Genomic DNA, 15,538 nt, shown 5'->3' with positions numbered 1-15,538 from the left:
GCACCTCGAGCTAGCGGCCCGGTTGGGCGGAGGCGACGGCGAGGCCGGGGGTGGCCGGGGCGGGGCGCGCGGCCGGGGGCAGGACTGGCCTCGGGACCGCGCTGGGCGGGCGGGGCGCTAGCTCTTACCAGCCGCCTGGCGCCCAAGCTGGTTTTCGCTGGGAAGATCAAAGATTGAAGGGGAAACAGGTCACCGGGGCGTGGCTACTTCACGCGCTGGCTGCTGAGACTGCGGGGTCCAAAGAAGCTACTCCTAAATCGGCGATTGAGTATATTAATCCGAATGGGGTAAAAGGAAAGAAGAAATAACAACCAGGCACAACGTGACCAGGTACTACAATTTGACCATTTACCAGATTTAAACCTCTTTCCTACCCCCAAAACCCCCAATCCAAGTCTACCATATTCTTTTTGGAATCTTCATTCTTGGGCAGATTTTCTCAAGACTTAAATCTCACCAAAGAAAAGATAAACTGAGGTCAAACTGAGTCCCGGTGGGGGCCAGGGAGTGACATAAATGATTTCCTTTTGTAATCTGTGTTTTCCATAATGATGACTTTAAAAACCCTGAGGTTTCCCAGTGGATATTTAAACTGAAAGCAACATTGGGCTTGTTCACAGAGACCAAGACTTTCTGTCTCTCCTGGAATATTTCGCAAAGTCATAGGCAAAGCACATACAAACAAACAAAACCAAAACAGAGCAGACCACTCAAGAGGGACTGAGGCCGACAGTGTGAGCCCAGCATGGGGGGGCGGGGGTCCAGGACACGGACTGGCCTCTGGAGAATCCTAGTCAGGATACTTCCTGCATCCCAAAATGATGAGAAAAGGGAGAGCAAGTCACTTCCACCCCAAATGGTTGGTCCTTTTACTTGTTGGGTTCAACATTTGTAGTCCAGACCTGTTTCTCCTCCCCTTTTGTAGAGGGAGAATGAAACATCATTGCTGGTAGAATTCTTTGTGGTCATCAGTTTAAAGGTGGGTTAATGAGTTATTAATATGTTAAATTTGGGGTAATGAATGTTCATGAGGATCGTCTTCAAATAGAATTAGCAATTTAATAGATAAGTCATGGGCACCTGTGTCTGAACTAGAGTTACAAGGCACTCCCTTGTCAGGTAGCCAGGCACATGCAGCCTAGTAATGAAGGTTCTCCGCCAACACCGTGGAGCTTGGAAAGACTATTGTGTTCAGGCACTTCTATCTATTATTTCTCAGGGGTTCTAAACCAGTGGCCAATGGATAGATTTTAGGAAGTATGTGAACTCCTAGAAATTATTTGCAATTAGTTTCTGCATCATTTGTGTGTTTGAAGAGTGTTTATAGATTGCATGTAATTCTAAAAAGTCTTTTCCAAGTAAGAGGGAGCATTCTGGCCTCTGTTCTGTCCCTCTGGGAAGCTCTGCATAGGTGTGGACTCGTTGCTTCAGGTGACTAGGCATCGGCCTGGCCCCCCTGGATGAAGGCTTTCAGGTCCCCTGACTTGTTAGCCTGGACCTCACTCCACTTCCCCCTGCTCCTCATTCACCCCTTCTACTGAGTTGGTATTCCAATAATAAGGATACCCATTATGTAGAATCTTCGTTTAATAAAAATGCATTTACAGACACTTGCTCATTTTGATTTTGATAACTACAGAATGCAGAAAACAAATTTGGGAGCAGTGGAGGATGTATGACATAAGCTATCAATAAGTCCAAAATTTCCAAAGTAGTTACCAATGCAGGAAATTTGCTCTAAGTCAGGAATGAAAAATAGATAAGAAACAAATTAGATACTCTGTTCCAAAATTGGAAAGAGTTGTCAGGAACCATATTATATACCCTGAAATAGCAGTGAAGAAGTAGATCATTCACCTCCACAAAGGACAGATTAGACCCAGGGCAACGGAGGCTTTATGTAGACCAGGGGTCCCCAAACCTTTTACACAGGGGGCCAGTTCACTGTCCCTCAGACTGCTGGAGGACCGGACTATAAAAAAAAAAACTATGAACAAATCCCTATGCACACCGCACATATCTTATTTTAAAGTTAAAAAAAAAAACAAAAAAAAAAAAAAACGGAACAAATACAAATACAGTATTTAAAATAAAGAACAAGTAAATTTAAATCAACAAACTGACTAGTATTTCAATGGGAACTATGGGCCTGCTTTTGGCTAATGAGATGGTCAATGTCCGGTTCCATACTTGTCACTGCTAGCCGTAACAAGTGATATGACGTGCTTCAGGAGCCGTGACGCTTGCTTCCAGCATCACCAGAAGTAGTACTGTACGTGAGCGACGCCGCACTTTGCAGTGCCACCACATACAGTACTCCAGGAGCACAGCGCACCCTGTGCTCCTCTCACTGACCACCAATGAAAGAGGTGGCCCTTCTGGAAGTGCAGCGGGGGCCGGATAAATGGCCTCAGGGGGGCCGCATGTAGCCCGCAGGCCGTAGTTTGGAGACCCCTGATGTAGACAATCAACCTGTAGGGGGGATGAAAAGCCGGTGGCTCCTTCTAAGGATAAACTGGGATGAAAGTGTGGAGGTAGGGTAAGAAATGAGGTATTTATAGGGAAATGAAAGTTTTGAATTCTCCTGTTATCACATCTGTGGGTGATGACTTCAAGGCAATAAGACCATTTCTTTAAGTTTTCACTCAATAAATGTGAGTTGAGTGCAGCTGACCCTTGAACAACCTGAGGGTGAGGTGGCATTAGGTGTACTGACCCTCCCCCCACACAGTCAAAAATCCATATATAACTTTTGACTCCCCCAAAACCTAATTAGTTGTCTCTATGTATTTGAGGGAGATTGGTTCCATGACCCCCTTCAGATGCCAAAATTCATGATTGCTCAAGTGCCTTATATAAAATGGCATAGAACAATGGCTCTCCACATCCACACATTTCCAAACACAGATCTAAAACAGGTTTTTATCTGTGGTTGGTTGAATCTGTGGATGTGAAACCCAGGGATATGGAAGGCCGACAGTACATTTATTTTTTAAATCTGTCTATAAATCGACCCATCTACGCAATTCAAACCCATGTTAGTCTAGGACCAAATGTTTTAAAAGACACTGTGCTTGGTGTTGACCAGACCAATCACATTTGGTTTTTATTTGTTTGATTTTTTTGAACACCTTCATTGAGATATAGTGGTAATATAATACATTGTACACAAAAAAATTTTATATATCTATGATATGTGTATACAGCTGTGAAACAACTGCCACAATCAAGTTAGAGAATACTCATCACTCAGAAACACCTTGTGCCCTTTGGTAAATCCTCCCTCCTGAACATAAACCCTCATCCCCATCACTAGGTAAAACCGCTGGCCAGCTTTCTGTCACCATAGGATAGTTTGCATTTTCTGAAATTTTACATAAAAGGAATCATATAGTATGTAAAATTTTTTGCCTGTCTTCTTCCATTCAACATTTTATTTTCAGATTCATCTACGTTGTTGCATGTATCGATAGTTCATTCCTTTTTACTGCTCTGTAGTAGTTAGTCTCTTGTATGGATATGTTACAATTTGTCTGTCATTCACCTGTTGATGGACATTTGGCTTTTATGCACATAAACTTTCATTTCTCGGGAATATATCTCTGAGCAAAATGATTGGAGTTTATATAGTAGGTATTTGTTTAATTTTTTAAGAAGCTGACAAACTTTTTCAAAGTGATTTACCATTTTACATTCCCACTAGCAATGTATAAGAGTCCCAGTTGCTCCACATCCCTGCCAACACTTGAGATGGTTCGTCTTTTTTATTTTAGCTGTTCTAGTAGGTACATAGTGATATCTTATTTTGGCTTAAATTTACACTTTTCTAATAACTAATGATGTTTTTAAATGTACTTATTACCATCCAAATATGTTTTTTGATGAAGTGTCTGTTTAAATTTTATCTTTTTTTTTTCTTTTACTTGGGATGTTTGCTTTTCAAATTAGTAAGTTATTGAGTTTTAAGAATTCTTTATTCTGGATACAAGTCCTTGTCAGATAGGTGATTTGCAAATAGTTACTTCCAATCTGTGACCTGTCTTTTCATTCTATTAAAGAATGAAACTCTGCTTTTTCAAAAAGCAGAGTTCTTAATGCTGAAGTATAATTTATTATTTTTAAACGAATTCTACTTTTGGAATCATATTTGCCTAACCCAAGGCTACAAAGATTTTCTCCCAGAAGTTTTATAGGTTTAAGTTTTACATTTAGGATGATGATCCACTTTGAATTTGTTTCTAAATATTTTACATTTTTTTATCCTATTGTAAAGGTTTTAAATTTCAATTTCTGATTATTTAAACAGTTGATTTTTGTATACTTATCTTCTAGCCCAGTGGTTCTCAACCTGTGGGTCGCGACCCCGGTGGGGTTGCCTAAAGCCATCGGAAAATACATAATGCATATCAGGTATTTACATTCCGAATCATAACTGTAGCAAAATTACAGTTATGAAGTAGCCACCAAAATTATTTTTTGGTTTGGGGTCACTGCAACATGAGGAACTATATTGCAGGGTCACAGCATTAGAAAGGTTGAGAACCACTGTTCTAGCCTATAACTTTACTTAACTAAAATTTCAGTTTCATTACTTTTTTAGTAGATGCAATAAAATTTTTTACATAGATGATTATGTTGTTTGTAAATATAAACACTTTATTGCCTCCTTTCAAATCTGGGTGCTTTTTTATCCTTTTCTTGCCTTATTAACTGTCTAGCGACCTCCAATACAATGTTGACTAGAAATGGTGATAGTAGATATCCCTGGTTTGGTCCTAATCTTAGTAAAATAATTCACCTTTAAGTATCATGTTAACTGTAGGATTTTCATAGATGCTTTTTATCAATATGAAGAAGTTCCCTTCTATTTCTAATTTTGTGTGAGTGTTTTAAAATTAGAAATGGATATTGGATTTTTTCAAATGCTTTTTCTGCATCTATTGAGATAATCATCTATTTTCCCATTTATTAATTAATATGTGAATTGCCTTGATTGCTTTTCAGATGTTAAATAAACCTTGAATCTATGGAATAAATTAGTCATGATGTATTATTTTTTTATAAATTGTTGGATTCAATTTGCAAAAATTTTGTTAAGAATCTTTGCATCCATGTTATGAGGTATTTCCTTTTCTTGTATTACCTTTATCTGGTTTGGTATCTGAGAAATGCTGGCCTCATAGAATTAGTTGGTAATGGTTTCTTTCATGTTTTGCAACCCACTGGTAGGTCTTGAAATCAATTTAGTATTTTGTTAACCAGCAATTTTTTTAATGATACAGAATAGAGAATATCAGAGTTTATTAGGTGTGAATTTTTCATTTCCACTATATTTTCTGAATGTGTACAGGGTTGTGATGTAAAATGTCATTATTACTGTGGGTTGTGGTCAAAAAGTTTGAAAAACACTGCTTACCATAGTGAAAGAAGGTGGTGAGACCTTGTTAAGGTGAAATCCCTCATGGAAAACTCTTCCAGGGCCTTCTGAGGATGATCATCTTGTTCTGGTTTTCCAGGGGTGGTTTGGTTTCAACGTCGAACGTCTTGGTTCCCAAGACCGCCTCAGCCTGCGGCAGACAAAGATTGCCGCTCTCCCTACTCTGTGCCCTGAGGGCCCCTTTGCAGCCTGCTCCTTACAGTGGGGTTTAGTGCCAAATGTAAGTGGTTTTATGGAAAGCAGTAAGGGTTGTCTCATAGAAGCAACACCTGTTTCCAGGCCAGGCTGCCTATCATAGCCTGGTTAACTCCTCCTCAGTCTGAAACGTGAGCTTCATCCTCACCTGAGTCTTGGTTGTCGTCCTGGTGAGTTTGCAGAGCAGATGGAGGGAGGGGAGGGGTGGGCAGGGAGGAGGTGCAAGGAGGGAGGAGAGAGACTTTAAACTGGATAGATACTGTTCACCTCTTCCACTTAATGTGACCTTTCAAAAGTAATTTTTATTCTCCACCCTAAATTTCCTTATCTGCAAAATAGCATGACACTTCCCAACTGTTGGTACATACTGTGGCAACTAAATGAGAGCGTGAATGGGAATCCTTGGCCGATCCAAACGGAAGCCGTGCCTGCGAGTTGCCAATCCTGTGGCAGCCACACAGTTCCCACTGCTGACTCCCTGCGGGTCTTAGAAGAGAAGAAAAGGGTGACAGTCTCACTGCTGAGCATGTCTATTGTAGAGGGGCTATTACTAACCAGGTATTAACTCAATCCAAAACATCCCTTTACTCATAGCACAAGAGAAATGCTATAATGAATCACCCTAACAGAGGAACCGTGGGAGCTGAGAATCATGGATAAGGTGCAGCTGGACAGATGCTGATGTCAAGTGGGGGTCTCCTGGGCATCCAGCCAGCTCCAAGACTCACAGGTCTGGGGGAACCCCTGGAACAAGGATGACCAAGGTAGCGTTGTAGAGCATAAATATCTTGCCACAGTCATCCTGATGCACCTGTGTTTGAACAAGGCCTGTGCCCTATATTGCCATTGTCCGGGGTAACTGCACTAAGACTTATAGATTTCAGCAGTGTGTTATTTAGGGCCAGTTTGGCTGCATGTCCAGAAACTCAATGCAAAAGTGCTTACACTGCAGATGGCAATACATTGGTCTGGGTAACTGAGAAGTCCAGGGCTGCGCTGACCTCAGGGTTCCGGCAGTGCCAGGACTCTGCCTTTCACACCCTGGGATTTCTCCTGCAGTTATGTTTCCTTCGGGAGTGGCCGGGTTGGCACAGCTGCTCACAGCTTGCAGTATTCTCACATCCGGAGGAAACCGCCATGGTTCCACAGGGCTTTCGCCAGAATTCCAGGGACGAGTGTGTCGGCCTTGCATGGGCCACACTCCCACACGTGATCTGTGGGACGTGCACATACAGCTCTAACCGAGACTCTGCCATGTGATCAACAGCCCTGCCTGGAAGGGCAGAGATCCAAAAATGAGAAGTTGCTGGAGACAAAATGCAACAGATGCCCCTTATCTAGAAGACTAACCTTTTGTATTGGAGGTGTAGACAGATGTACCATGATATAAAAGTTTACATTTTTAAAGCTTCCAAAACAATAACTTTTTTCAGAACATTTTCTTCCTTTCTGGCTGATAAAAACATTTGTTAGACAAACTTGTAAATCAGCCTAGAAGTGTATTTTAAAGATCTGACACCCTGACATTATTTTGTAGGGTTTGACACCCCCCCCCCCCCCCACGCTGCTGCAACCACGTAATGGAATCACCGTTCTCAGGAAGCTTCTTCACCGGGTGCTGGGCTGTGGCAGCTGCTACTAGCTGATGTCTCCATGGAGGGGGGCAATGTCAGAATCCCCAATTCATTGCACCATATAACTACAGGTGGACTTTTTTATTTTATTATCGTGACACTATTTTTGCAAAGCCAAGTAGAAAATGTTCTTTTTGTATCCACTTAGCATCCCAAATAAATTTTATTAGCTAAGTAACTCTGAACACACTTCAAGTGAATTTCAAATTGAAGCAAAGTGGCCATGAGAGAACTGCTGGAAGTCTTCCCTGGGTTGTGGCTTCCTTATCAGCCCGGCTCTAGGAAGACTCAGGAGGACGAACATGGAACCTGCTAGTTTGCTGTTTGGTCGAAAGCAGCTGGAGGGTCTTTGAGACCTACAGAAGTCTGTGTGGCCACGTGAGGCCTCTCCTCCACGCCAGAGATGGGAGGAACGGGAGGAAGCCCGCGCAGCCAGCGTCCCTGCTTTCAGGGCCCAGGCTCAGCGAGAGGAAGGGAAAATCTCGGCAGAGGCCCCCAGGCTGAGAGCACGAGCCCCAGGCTGCGGGCTTGGTTGTGCTGCCTCTCCCTCTCTCTTCCGGGGGAGAAATCAGCCAGGTCCGCACAGAGGGCCGGTAGATTGCAGGAGCTTGGCCTGGGTACTCTGCAGGTTGGGCCACAGCGCCCAGACATCTGGGTCTTGTGGCCTCAGGGTATCAGGCACTGCTTTCAAGGACAAGAAGCCCCCAACTGCCCCCGCTATGCTTGGCGCCACTGTCACTTCCTTTCATGAAGCCTGTGTTTGCAGATGGGCAGCAGGAAAGCTACGAGTTACTCAGAGCACCCTCCCCCTCCACCCGCCGGATATCTTTGCTGAAATCCTTCTCATTTGAGAATATGAGGGAAGAGGACCAAACATCCCCCCCCATGAGACACAAAGCTGGCCATTTTAGATGTAGAACAACACGTGAGGGTTTCTTGATAATATTCTGAGGACCAAACACCAGCTTCTGGAAAAGGAGAGTTTGGGATGTCCCAGAGGAAGGTCAGGTCACTGTGCGGCAGTTTGCCGTGCTCAGCTGGCGTCCTGCTCCCCGGGGGAGCACGTCCTCCCAGTAAGTCCCTCGACTGTCAGAGTTATGACTCATGGCTATGACACAGACCCTTCCAGACTGGGCCAGCTCAGGGACACACACACACACACACACACACACACACACACACACACACTGGGCCAGCTCAGGGACACACACACACACACACACACTGGGCCAGCTCAGGGACACACACACACACACACACACACACTGGGCCAGCTCAGGGACACACACACACACACACACACTGGGCCAGCTCAGGGACACACACACACACACACACTGGGCCAGCTCAGGGACACACACACACACACACACACACACACACTGGGCCAGCTCAGGGACACACACACACACACACACACACACACACTGGGCCAGCTCAGGGACACACACACACACACACACTGGGCCAGCTCAGGGACACACACACACACACACACACACCACGAAACCCAGAAGAGCTGGGCTTACTTTGAGCAGGTGTTTTTGCTACATCTGCAGCGCACAGCCTGTGATAATTCCTCCGCCCACTGCTTTCCTGACTCCCCGCCCTCAGTCTGAATCTGGTCTCTTCCTCCTCAGAAGCCCTTTAGCATTTCATTTATGCTCTTCTCATGGTGCTCAAGGGGATGGGGAGGGGAATGGGGGAGAGGAGCTGAAGGAACGGGTGTGTGGGAGGCCCTGCATTGGCCATGCTGACTGGGGTCCCTCATGTTGACTCATGGATATGCTCATGGACTGTGGGGACCCTTGCAGCTGGGGAGTGTGTGGAAGTCATCTCCATTGTCACAATTATTGGGGAGCTGTACTGGCAATTAGAGGACAGAGCCGGGATGCGGAATACCCTGTCTTGTGCAGACAATGTCACCCACAAATTGTTCCAGATGAAGTGTCAGGTGTGCCTCTGTTGATAAATTCTGGAACGGGAAAAAAGCATAGAGGTAGAGTGGAGGGGTTTGTGTCCCCAGCTCAGGCGTTTGGACCTTTGGATGGTATGTGGGAGCCAGTGAGAATTTGGGGAACTGAAATGCCATGTGGACTGTTTTGGTCTGGACAGGATGATCCTTTCAGCACCAAGTTTGACCAGGACTGAATGCCCCAAGCCCAGCCAGGGGGCCGTTCGTTTCTTCCTCACTGCCTATGTGCGAAAGACAGGTGTTAGATGACGGGCCTCCTGCATCACTCAGGCTCCACCAGAAATTTATGGTTCAGGTTTCTTTGAGGTACCTGAAGGAAGGAGGCAGACCACCTGCTGGGGGCCCAGGCTCTGGGAAGTTCTGGACACAAAGGCCCGTGCAGGACAATGCATGAGAAGGTTCACGTAGACAGTGGCCCAGAACAGAGTGCTGCTTGGACTCAAGGGAACCGCCTAAGAATTCTGGTTTCTAGAGTAATCAGCAACCTTCACAGAACCTGAGAGAGAGATGCCATATTCTAGGAAAGTGCCTTTCTTTTTTTTTAACAGAAACAGAGAGAGAGTCAGAGAGAGGGATAGACAGGGACGGAGAGATGAGAAGCATCAATCATTAGTTTTTCGTTGCGCATGGCGACACCTTAGTTGTCCATTGATTGCTTTCTCATATGTGCCTTGACCGTGGGCCTTCAGCAGACCGAGTAACCCCTTGCTCGAGCCAGCGACCTTGGGTCCAAGCTGGTGAGCTTTGCTCAAACCAGATGAGCCCGTGCTCAAGCTGGCGACCTCAGGGTCTCGAACCTGGGTCCTCGGCATCCCAGTCCAACGCTCTATCCACTGAGCCACCGCCTGGTCAGGTGGAAAGTGCCTTTCTGATGGTAAGCTATGAGCAAGTGTTTCTAAGAGGAGCTGTAATTGTGGCCTCAGAATATTCTGGGTCAAAGCTGTAAGATGGAGGTAGGAATGAGCAGAATATTCCAAGCAATGGATGCGTGTATAAAACACCATCTTATGTCTGTTAGTGCTCTGTAGACGGCCTGGGGACAGGCTGCTGACAGCAGCTACCTGTGGAAGGGGAGGGGACATTCCCTTTTTTGCTTTATTTTTTTATTTCTGCACCTATTGAATTTTTCACAATGAACATGTATTACTATAACAAGTATAATTTACAAATATCAACTAGCCCTTCTGAGGGTGAGCATTCGCTGTTGGATAGAGGGACTTTTATAGAAACTTAGAGGGTTTCTGTAAGCGGTGGAGGGCACAACACTGCGGGAGGGCCGGGACTCCCCCAGACAAGTGTTACATACACTCAGATGAAAGCGTCCTCCCTGGCTGTCCCTCCGAGGTCCCGAAGACAGCTGTGTGTACGTGCCTATGTGTAGCATGCTTAGGTGGCTGAGGCTAAAAGACTTACTTACCAAGGTCTTTAGGATTTTGCTTTCTTTGTTGGGATGAGTTATCTTCTTACTCATCTGACTGTGCCCTTCTCTTATCTGTCACAGTCATCGGGATATTCGAAAAGTCATATAACTTATTAGTTTATTCATTTGGAAAGTTATGCCAATAACCATCTTTCCTGGCAAACGTCTCTGAAGATTGAGGTAGCTCACTTCATTGTTACAAAAGGAATTAGAAAGCGGTTGGGATATTCCTGGAGAAAGCACTGAATGATACTCCTAAGCCCGAACTCAGCAGCATAGGGGAGCAGGTGGTAGTCGGGGGTGCGCTCATCTTCCTGGGTGTCTCAGAAAGAGCGGTTCTGATGCTCTGCTCCTGGCCATTGAGGGGCCAGGCTGCACCCTGGGCCTCTGAGACCAGGAGATGGGGCACCTGATGGAGTGAAACTGGGAGAGTCATGGAAGAGTTAGCACACCTGGAGCGGACAGGGAAGTCTGCTTTGTCATTTAACTGTTACCTGGAAGAAATCAGGGATACTGGTAAGAACCAGAGATTTAGGAAGTCTTTAAGAGTTTCAAAAGGAATGAAGAAAAGTTTTTAGGGAAACCAAGTACCTGGATGGAAGACAGAACTCATCTCTGGTTTTCAAGTGTGGTCACATGATCTGATACAATCAGATCTGGGCTTTCTTCATGAATGTCACTGCTCCTCCTTTTCCTTTAATAGGTGTTCCACACGGTCCTTCTATGGGGAAGAATCAAAAAGCAGCTCGGTATGGGCAACAGTGAAGATAGCAGTAGAATATTTTGGTCTGATTCGCCTTCGCGGCCGGCCTAAAAGGATGAAAGCGTGATGGAAGGCGGTCTTGGGGCGAGTGGAGCCATGCCGTGAGCTCAGTGGGGAACACACCCACCAGTGCTGACAGAAATTGAATCTTGAATCATGACTGCGGGTGACACACAAACAGAGTTATTAAACGGAAATTGAGTAAACGGTGGCACACATCTCCTTGTAAGTGCTGACGTTTGCTGAGCCCTGCAAGTTCCAAACAAACTGATGAGCTCTGCTTTAATTAATTAGAAAAGAAGAACTGGTTTGACATGGAGTTTGAAAAGGTCTAGAAATGTTAGTTTGGAGAGCATCCAAAATAGTTCTAGCAGCCTCCCGAGCCTTTGGAATGGACTCAGCTATTTTAACACAGCAAGAGTCAGTTTTTAACTTTCAAGGATGGGCCAGTTGAGTGATGACGCTCAAGGCATCACAGAAGGTCTGCCATGGCCATGTCAGTGCAGCCAGCCAGACCCTGATCCTCAAGAAGGCTGTACACATGGGGTGTGTCAGTCTCCTGGGGCCACCACAACAAAGACAAGATCCAGGCGTTGGAGGGTCTCACTGCCTCGGAGCCCTCAGGGGAGGATTGTTCCTGCCTCTCCCAGCTCCTGGCGTTTGCCAGCAGACGTTGGCTTATAGACATGCAACTTCAGTGTCTGTCTCTGTCTTTACACAGTGTTCTCTCTGTGTCTCTTCTCTTCTAATAAAGACACCAGTCATATTGGATTATCTCATCTTCACTAGTTATATCTGCCATGACCCTATTTCCAAATAAAGACACACTCTGAAATACTGTCGGGTCAGGACTTTAACACATGAATTTGGGGTGACACCTTCAACCCATAACATTGGGTGGTCGGGTGGCGACACTGGAAGAGACCTCACAGGAACTTACTTGTCTGCCCCCTGCAGGCTTCAAGGGGAGGTCCACGGCTATCTTGTTTCCCCAGGATGGCGGAGCTGAGGGGACCCATCTTCTGGGTGCTCCCAGCCCCAAGCTGCTTTTAGGCGATGGTTTGTTCTTCTGTCTCATGGATATGACATAGTTGTCTTAAATTTCAAAACCTGAATCTCACCCAAATATACATAGAATTAACAAGTGTCAAAGATTTATTAACTCATTAATGAGAAAGCCAGGAAGTTGATAAAGAGTATTTTAAGAAACAGGGTGTTCCCAGGCATTAAAGGAGGAATGTGAGAGCAAGCAGGCTGGGTCAGACACAAAACCGGTGAATGTTTCTTCAAGGCCACTAATATGTAAATAGTTTTATACTTTATACCTACATAAAGTATGTAAATATAAATCCTTTGAATTTATCATTTCTTGTGGGCAGAAATTATTTGCCTCTTTACCAGAAAAGATCTATGAGTTAACATGTAACTTACAGATTCTGAATCAGTGTAATGCATAGTAAATGGTAATGGGAAACCAGGCACTTTGCTGAGATGAGGAAATAGCCTGAGAGAGAGACCCTTGGGATTTGAGAGAAACCCACCACATGCTCTCTGGCCTTACCTCCAAGTCTGGAGATAAGGCCTTAACATAGATAATAGTATGCCTCTATCTGCTAAGGGGCCATTGTATGTATCAGAAAATATTTTGGAGAACTCTTTCACCCTGTGGGGTGTTATAAATTAACATTTAATCTGTTCTGTACTAGCAGTTGAATCAATGCTCCCAGATAACAAGAAAAGACTGTACAACAGGCCAAATTCCTTTACAAAGAAATTCTAGGTTTACAAATGTCAGCACTTAGCTGGCAGACCACTTAGTGAATTCAGGCAATGTGAGCCTGGACAGGCCTCCTTGAGGACCACTCATTTTCACCAAAGGTCGGTTTGTTGGGCAATTCTTACATGATGCTTTAATGGAGAAGAAGGGTGTTTTTGTTGAAAAACAAAAATTTAGAAGCCAATAGTAGGCACATGGCATCTATAAAACAAATTTCAAGTACAAGCAATACTTCTTAGAATTTATAGTGAGAATCAACTCACCTCTGTTACACTGTCGTTTATAATGTGCTGATGGGGTGTGCTTATGTTCCATACACAGGGCACTCCAGACCTTGAGATGGGGCCTTCCCTGAGTCAGGTAAGCATATACAGGTTGTGGATGTGGGGTTCTCCTCCCCCTGGCTCCCATGGGACAAACCCCTCAAGACTGGCTGTCCCACTACATGACCTGTCTAAAGGCAGAAGGTAAAACACATGCTCCCTCAGAATCAATTTTCCTGTTTGAAATCTGTTACCAGAGTCTTGAGGCTTCAAAGTGGAACTGGCTTCAAAGCACAGTCTAGTGAATATTCTGGGAAAGAATGCCTCTGTCCTCTCATCTCTGTGTACTTTCGTTGTTGAGGATGCTCTGGAATTTAGTCACTCCTTATTCCCCTCCAAGTCATAAAATTCAAGATTAGAATTGCCTGTTTGCACGGCACAGATTTCTCAGGAATTGGGCAGAGAAGCAAACCTGGCCAGTCCATTGAATTTGCTTCGAGCGGTATTGGGTTATTAGCCTTTAAGCAACCAGCATGCAGTTACGGGCTCCAGGATGAGTGAGAAGCAGCCATGGGGACTTCGTGATGACCTGTGCGCGTGCGCAGTGTGGAAACAGTGGGCACGTACTGAAGACGCACGTGTCGAGAGAGGGCCTGCTCCGGAATGCTGACGCCTTCCTCCCCTGCCAGGATTTTAGGGTTTGGAGCCGGCATGATTTGTACATCACACAAAAATGGATTTCCTTTTACTGGCTTTTTATTGCAAGAGGCAAGGGGAACACAACCAATTAGCTATGGTTGATGAGTGTTGCCAAATCCTATAGGATCACAGAAGAGAGAGAGCTAAGCAGGGCTGAGGAAAGTACATTTCATTGGACCCAAAGGCAAGGAGATCAGTATATTCTGGTGCCGAGAATGAGCTAATGATATCCGGGGATTTAACAAAATAAACGACTTGTTGGAGTTATACCCGCTATGTCGTGGTTTGCCAAGTGTGATGCAGGCAGCCCTGGAAGCTGCTACAGTTTGGTGGGAGGATGCGGAGGCTGGGGCTAAGGAGACAGAAATGCCTGCTTTTTCCTTTCTAGGCTGTGGTGGGGTCTAGCCTCTCATCTCCTCCCACAGCCCAAAGGGTTCGCTACAAGGGGTGAAACCCCGATTTACTGCGCATTTGTTGAGGACCACAGAAATGCAAAGGGGTTTTTTAAGTAAACTTGATTCCGCGCACCTACAGGGCTTCTGGATTCTGTATGTGAATCAAATTATGTTTGACATGTGGAAAGAAAGCTATGACGCTATCTTCCTTATGTGTCTTTGTAAAAGAGAACTCCTGCTTCAACGGCTGACTTTAATTTTTCATGATACTTGGGTTGAAGACGTTATCTAATGTGTTAATGCCCTCGTCATTTACACCAGTCTTGATACAATTGTGTGAGTCAGTTTAGGAAGAAATAGTTAACTTACAGAAGAAAAAATTTGAAGGCTTACTAAGCACCCAGCATTGTGCTAAGTGCTGGGAACATGGGATCTATGGGCGTCTGAGAATCATGAGGTGTTGGCTGAGAGTGGTGCTGGTACACAACTCCCCCTGGAGGGTGTTTTGCGTGGCTGAGCACTCCAGTTACATTATTTTGCTTTGTTACATTATACAGATGAGGAGTGTGAGGCTCAGAGCACTCAGAGCAGGTGAATATCTTGCCTAGTGTCTGAGGCAGAAGTGGTTGAATCCAGTTCCATGGGATCCAGTGTGTCTTCCATCCTCTTGCAATGACCCCAGTCCTTCCTGCCATCCGTGGGGAGGTGGGGAGGTGCTGCCATCTTTTACATTAAGAGAAATCTCCATGTCACTGCTAGCAAACAGGTCCTATTGCTGACTGGTCCACATCATTATTGGTGCCTTCCTTCCAGTCAATACTAACTTGGTTCCTTCTTTGTATGTGTGTGATGTCCTTAAAAATAACTGATTGAGGTGAAATTCACAGAAAAGACACTATTTTAATGTGAACAATTCAGGGGCATTTAGTGAATTTACAATGTTGTGCCGTCACTGCCTCTATCTACTCCGGAACATTCCA

At 45.0% G+C, this 15,538-nt stretch overlaps 1 long non-coding RNA gene across 1 annotated transcript; it reads left to right on the top strand.

The window, feature by feature from the left end:
• Window positions 1–135: 135 nt before the first annotated feature.
• On the top strand, window positions 136–13,893 carry LOC136309609 (uncharacterized). The gene is made up of 3 exons (XR_010726318.1): window positions 136–330; window positions 11,365–11,649; window positions 13,523–13,893. It is a non-coding gene; the product is annotated as an uncharacterized lncRNA (long non-coding RNA).
• Window positions 13,894–15,538: the final 1,645 nt, after the last annotated feature.

The sequence above is a fragment of the Saccopteryx bilineata genome, chromosome 6 (assembly GCF_036850765.1).
Source record: "Saccopteryx bilineata isolate mSacBil1 chromosome 6, mSacBil1_pri_phased_curated, whole genome shotgun sequence".
Taxonomy (NCBI): domain Eukaryota; kingdom Metazoa; phylum Chordata; class Mammalia; order Chiroptera; family Emballonuridae; genus Saccopteryx; species Saccopteryx bilineata.
The sequence above is the reverse complement of the archived record's forward strand: the minus strand, read 5'-3'. Positions and strand labels throughout refer to the sequence as shown.